This window comes from Ranitomeya imitator, chromosome 2, assembly GCF_032444005.1.
Source record: "Ranitomeya imitator isolate aRanImi1 chromosome 2, aRanImi1.pri, whole genome shotgun sequence".
In the NCBI taxonomy this organism is placed as follows: domain Eukaryota; kingdom Metazoa; phylum Chordata; class Amphibia; order Anura; family Dendrobatidae; genus Ranitomeya; species Ranitomeya imitator.
The window spans coordinates 330,800,408-330,807,409 of NC_091283.1; positions in this window are offsets into that span (position 1 = coordinate 330,800,408).

Sequence of the window (7,002 nt, forward strand, 5' to 3'; positions counted from 1 at the left end):
TAACTGTAGGATACAATATTGTTACGCTCCAGGAAGACATCCAGGCCTCTCTTGAACCCCTCGACTGAGTTCGCCATCACCACCTCCTCAGGCAAGGAATTTTAGATTCTCACTACCCTAACAGTAAAGAATCCTCTTCTGTGTTTTCTGGAAATACATTTTATCTCCTCCAGACGCAGAGAATGCCTCCTTGTGACCATCACCTTCATTGGTATAAATAGATCCTCGGAGAGATATTTGTATTGTCCACTTATACAGTTATACATGGTTTTTCTAGAATAAATAATCCTAATTTTGTTAATCTCTCTAGGTATTGTAGTTCCCCCATCCCCTTTATTAATTTTGTTGGCCTCCTTTGTACACGCTCAAGTTCCATTATATCCTTCCTGAGCATGGGTGCCCAAAACTGTACACAGTACTCCATGTGCGGTCTAACCAGGGATTTGTACAGAGGCAGTATAATGCTCTCATCATGTGTATCCAGACCTCTTTTAATGCACCCCATGATCCTGTTTGCCTTGGCTGCTCCAATAAGTTTATCATTAACTAGGATCCCCAAGTCCTTCTCCATGTCAGATTTACCCCATGGTTTCCCGTTCATTGTGTAATGGTGATATTGATTCCTTTTTCCCATGTGTATAACCTTACATTTATCATTGTGAGGCCGGGATCACACACAGCGAGATATGGCCGAGTCTCGCTGGTTAAAACCAAGCTCTGGCACCGGCACTCCAGAGCAGAGCGTGCGGCCGCACAGCAATACATGGAGCTGCACGCTCCGCTCTGGAGTGCCGGTGCCAGAGCTTGCTTTTAACCAGCGAGACTAGGCTCTATCTCGCTGTAGTGTGACTCCGGCCTTAAACCGCATCTGCCACCTTTCGGCCCAAGTTTCCAACTTATCTAGATCCATATGTAGCAGAATACTATATTCTCTTATATTGACTGCTTTACATAGTTTTGTATCATCTGCAAATATCGATATTTTACTGTGTAAACCTTTCACCAGATCGTTAATAAATATGTTGCAGAGAATAGTTCCAAATACCAACCCCTGCGGTACCCCACTGGTCACAGCGACCCAGTTAGAGAATATACCATTTATAACCACACTCTGTTTTCTATCACTAAGCCAGTTACCCATTTACACACATTTTCCCCCAGACCCAGCATTCTCATTTTGTTTACCTACCTCTTGTGTGGCACGGTATCAAACGCTTTGGAAAAATCAAGATCTACCACATCCAATGACTCACCTTGGTTCAGATATATTCTTTTTGCTTTGATGTCCCAATAGGGAAAAAAATTAGTCAGGAAGTATTCAGATATTTATGTCTGTACAAATGTAAAATTACTATTTCAAAGCATTGTACTATAGAGCGAAATTAGGATTTATACCATTGCAACCGGTTGTTATGTTGTTTACTGATTTTCTTTCTTTTTATTGTTTTTCTGACAATGTTTGCATAAAAAAAAACAAAATGTTGGCAATTATTTGTTTTGCTCAATAAGAAAAGATCTGATTGAAAAAAGAAAGGAGCTAAGGTCTATAATAGATCAAACGTATACAAAATACCAAGCACACATAAGAAGGTACTCGTATGAATTCACACATAAATGTTGTCGCTGCTTAGCAAAGAGGTTACATCCACGCATGCAAAGGACATACGTATCCAAAATAAAAGGGGCACCCAGGCTAGAAAGTCATAAACCCACTGACATCGCTGAAGTATTTCATGGCTGTTATAGCTCGCTGTATAATATTCATGGACAATACCACAACATGCCACCTAATATTCTCAAAATATAAATTGATAAATATGTTATAGACACTGCCCTTATTTACTTACAGATGCCTGAGCAGGAGGTACTAGACAAAGCTGTCACTGAATAAGAGATAGGAGAGGCCATTACGTCATTCCCTATCGGGAAGAGCCCTGGGCCAGATGGATTCAATAATAGATTTTAGAAGATGTTTGCACCCCAGTTATTACCATTTTTAGCCAAAGTGTTCAATAATATCTCAGAAGACCCACCTTTTGCTCTCCAATCACTTGAGCTCACATAATGGTTTTATTAAAGCCTGGAAAAGATCCAGATGCTTGCCCTAATTTTGTCCAATATCATTAATTAATGTTAACATCAAAATATTCTGTAAAATAATTACAACATGGCTCTCCTACTACCTGCCGTCAATTGTTAGCAACCAATAGGTCGGCTTTATTAAGGGTAGAGAAGATTGTGATAATACAAATAAAACATTGTTAATTTCACATGAATAAACCCAGGGGATCCCAACGTGCCTTGTTTATGTTGATGCTGAAAAAGCGATCGACAGAGTGCATTGGACTTTCTTGAAGATCACCCTATGACAAATTGGGTTGGGCTTTTTCTTGTTATCTAAAATTCTATCCTTTGACAATGACCCTACAGTGATAATTAGGGTACCGTAAATACTCGAGTATAAGCCGAGATTTTCAGCCCATTTTTTTAGGCTGAAAGTGTCCCTCTCGGCTTATACGCGAGTCATTGTCCCTGGGGGGTCGGCGGGGGAGGCGGATCGGTGGCTGTGACATACTCACCTGCTCCTGGCGTGGTCCCTGCATCTCCGATGGTCTCGGGGTGCGGCAGCTCTTCCAGCATTGAACGGTCACATGGTACCACTCATTACAGTAATGAATATGGATACCCATAGGGGTGGAGCCGCATATTCTCTACTGTAATGAGCAGTACCAGTGACCGCTCAAAGCTGGAAGAGCTGCCGCGCCCGGAAAGTCCATCAGAGAAGCTGCCAGGGACCGCGCTGGGAGCAGGTGAGTATAATGGGGAGGGGGAGTACGGAGATATTCACCTCTCCTCGTTCCACCGCCGGGCACCGTCTTCCACGTCATCTGCCTGTGACGCTCAGGTCAGAGGGCGCGATGACGTCGTTAGTGCGCGCCCTCTGTCTGAGCGTCAGTGCGGAGGACGGGGAAGACACAGCGGCGCCCAGCGGTGGAACGGGGAAAGGTGACTATAGCAAGTGCAGGGGCCCTGAGCGACAAGAGGTGAGTATGTCATTTTTTTTTTAATCGCAGCAACAGCATATGGGGCAAATATCTGTATGGAGCATCTTATGGGGCCATAATCAGCATTTGTGGAGCATTATACCGGGCAAATGTGTCTATGGAGCACTTTATGAGGCCATAATCAGCATCTTATGGGGCTATAATCAGCATTTGTGCAGCATTATATGGGTCAAATGTCTGTATGGAGCATCTTATGGGGTCATAATCAACATTTGTGGAGCATTATATGGGGCATATTTTAATATGGAGCATCTTATGGGGCCCATCATAAACTGTATGGAGCATTATATGGGGCATATTATGTATGGAGCATCTTATGGGGCCATCATGAACTTTATGGAGCATTATATAGGGCTCCTGATTCAATATGGGTATTCAAAAACACTGAACCTACTGATGTCTCAATTAATTTTACTTTTATTGGTATCTATTTTTATTTTTGACATTTACCGGTAGCTGCTGCATTTTCCACCCTAGGCTTATACTCGAGTCATTAAGTTTTCCCAGTTTTTGTGGCAAAATTAGGGGACTCGGCATATACTCGGGTCGGTTTATCCTCGAGTATATACGGTAGTCGGCTTTCTATCTGACACATTTTCTATTAAAAATTGTACGAGGCAAGAGTGTCCCTTATCACCTCTCCTATACACTTTGGTGATGTAACATTTAGTAGTAACATTGCGTATAAATCCAGATTTTAGTGGTGTTACTATAGGCTCAAATCTCTATAAACTAGCTCTATACGCAGATGACTTGTTGCTATATGTTTCAAACTCAATGATCTTATTTCCCTTCAGAGAAGGGAATTCAAAGAATTTGGCTATGTGAGCAATTTTAAAGTCAACTACTCTGAAACAGAAGCCATCAACATAACTTTTAACGCTGAACTGACAACAATTAATTTCTAACTTTCCCTTTAAGTGTCAGAAAGTGTCATAATTAAGTACCTGTGTACACAAATTCCGGGAAACTTGGATGATCTGTATTGTTTAAATTATATAGTCCCATCTGGCTCTGATATCCCTATCCTTGAACAAACTCTATAAAATCTAATGAATTATAACTTGTATGTATGTAACTGTATATCAGATTGCTTTCTTAGTTCTGTATATAAGATTGCTTTCTTAGTTCTGTATATAAGATTGTTTTCTTAGGTCTGTATATAAAATTGCTTTCTTAGTTCTGTATATAAGATTGCTTTCTTAGTTCTGTACATACGATTGCTTTCTTAAGTCTGTATATAATATTGCTTTCTTAGTTATGTATATAAGATTGCTTTCTTAGGTCTGTATATAAGATTGCTTTCTTAGTTATGTATATAAGATTGTTTTCTTAGTTCTGTATATAAGATTGCTTTCTTAGCTCTGTATATAAGATTGCTTTCTTAGGTCTGTATATAAGATTGTTTTCTTAGTTCTGTATATAAGATTGCTTTCTTAGTTCTGTATATAAGATTGTTTTCTTAGGTCTGTATATAAGATTGTTTTCTTAGTTCTGTATATAAGATTGCTTCCTTAGCTCTGTATATAAGATTGCTTTCTTAGGTCTGTATATAAGATTGTTTTCTTAGTTCTGTATATAAGATTGCTTTCTTAGCTCTGTATATAAGATTGCTTTCTTAGGTCTGTATATAAGATTGTTTTCTTAGTTCTGTATATAAGATTGCTTTCTTAGCTCTGTATATAAGATTGCTTTCTTAGGTCTGTATATAAGATTGCTTTCTTAGTTCTCTATATAAGATTGCTTTCTTAGTTCTGTATATAATATTGCTTTCTTAGGTCTGTATATAAGATTGCTTTCTTAGTTCTCTATATAAGATTGCTTTCTTAGTTCTGTATATAAGATTGGTTTCTTAGTTCTGTATATAAGATTGCTTTCTTAGTTCTGTACATAAGATTGCTTTCTTAGGTCTGTATATAAGATTGCTTTCTTAGTTCTGTATATAAGATTGTTTTCTTAGTTCTGTATATAAGATTGCTTTCTTAGTTCTGTATATAAGATTGCTTTCTTAGTTCTGTATATAAGATTGCTTTCTCAGTTCTGTATATCAGATTGCTTTCTTAGTTCTGTATATAAGATTGCTTTCTTAGTTCTGTATATAAGATTGCTTTCTTAGTCCTGTACATAAGATTGCATTCTTAGTCCTGTACATAAGATTGCTTTCTTAGTTCTGTATGTAAGATTGCTTTCTTAGTTATGTATATAAGATTGCTTTCTTAGTTCTGTATATAAGATTGCTTTCTTAGTTCTGTATATAAGATTGCTTTCTTAGTTCTGTATATATGATTGCATTCTTAGTCCTGTATATAAGATTGCTTTCTTAGTTATGTATATAAGATTGCTTTCTTAGTTATGTATATAAGATTGCTTTCTTAGTTATGTATATAAGATTGCTTTCTTAGTCCTGTACTGTATATAAGATTGCTTTCTTAGTTCTGTATATAAGATTGCTTTCTTAGTGCTGTATATAAGATTGCTTTCTTAGTTCTGTATATAAGATTGGGTTTTTAGTTCTGTATATGATTGCTTTCTTAGTTCTGTATATCAGATTGCTTTCTTAGTTGTGTATATAAGATTGCTTTCTGAGTTCTGTATATAAGATTGCTTTCTGAGTTCTGTATATAAGATTGATCTCTTAGTTCTGTATATCAGATTGCTTTCTTGGTTCTGTATATTAGATTGCTTTCTTAGTCCTGTACATAAGATTGCATTCTTAGTCCTGTACATAAGATTGCTTTCTTAGTTCTGTATGTAAGATTGCTTTCTTAGTTATGTATATAAGATTGCTTTCTTAGTTCTGTATATAAGATTGCTTTCTTAGTTCTGTATATAAGATTGCTTTCTTAGTCCTGTACATAAGATTGCATTCTTAGTCCTGTATATAAGATTGCTTTCTTAGTTATGTATATAAGATTGCTTTCTTAGTTATGTATATAAGATTGCTTTCTTAGTTATGTATATAAGATTGCTTTCTTAGTCCTGTACTGTATATAAGATTGCTTTCTTAGTTCTGTATATAAGATTGCTTTCTTAGTGCTGTATATAAGATTGCTTTCTTAGTTCTGTATATAAGATTGGGTTTTTAGTTCTGTATATGATTGCTTTCTTAGTTCTGTATATCAGATTGCTTTCTTAGTTGTGTATATAAGATTGCTTTCTGAGTTCTGTATATAAGATTGCTTTCTGAGTTCTGTATATAAGATTGATCTCTTAGTTCTGTATATCAGATTGCTTTCTTGGTTCTGTATATTAGATTGCTTTCTTAGTTCTGTATATAAGATTTCTTTCTTAGTTCTGTATATAAAATTGCTTTCTGAGTTCTGTATATAAGATTGCTCTCTTAGTTCTGTATATCAGATTTCTTTCTTAGTTATTATTATTATTTATTGTTATAGCGCCATTTATTCCATGGCGCTTTATATGTAAGGAGGGGTATACATAATTTATTACTATTATTATTCATTTTTATAGCGCCATTTATTCCATGGCGCTTTACATGTGAATGGGGCAAATATAGACAAGTACAATAAACATGAGTAAAACAAGGCACACATAAGTACAGGAGGAGAGAGAACCCTGCCCGCGAGGGCTCACAGTCTACAGGGGATGGGTGAGGATACACTAGGTGAGGGTAGAGCAGGTCATGTGGCGGTTCAGTAGACTGGGGATCACTGCAGGTTGTAGGCTTGTCAGAAGAGGTGGGTCTTCAGGTTCCTTTTGAAGGTTTCCTTGGTAGGTGAGAGCGTGATGTGTTGGAGTAGAAAGTTCCAGAGTATAGGGGAAGCACGGGAGAAGTCTTGGATGCGGTTGTGGGAGGAAGAGATGAGAGAGGAGTAGAGTAGGAGATCATGAGATGATCGAAGGTTGCGTGTAGGTAGGTAACGGGAGACCATGTCACAGATGTATGGAGGAGTCAGATTGTGAATGGCTTTGTATG